Raw genomic sequence first — 268 nt, forward strand, 5'->3', positions numbered from 1 at the left:
GCATGGTCCTACAATATAATCATCTCTTTAATGCCCCACCTTTCCAAGGATAGGGTTTTCCACTCTTCCAACAGCCACAGTGGTGGCCAAGTTTCTAACACATAAAACACAGGGTACACAATTCAAGCTTCAGTGAGTTTGGGGGCATGTTCAGTCCACAGCACTGCCTATGTCCTAATCTTCTCTTCTTAAAAGGGCACTTATATTGGCAGTCATATTGGATTAGGTTCTACTCTCATGAGCTCATTCTAATATAATTACCTGTTTA

Source organism: Galeopterus variegatus, unplaced genomic scaffold, assembly GCF_000696425.1.
Source record: "Galeopterus variegatus unplaced genomic scaffold, G_variegatus-3.0.2 Scaffold10482, whole genome shotgun sequence".
Lineage (NCBI taxonomy): Eukaryota > Metazoa > Chordata > Mammalia > Dermoptera > Cynocephalidae > Galeopterus > Galeopterus variegatus.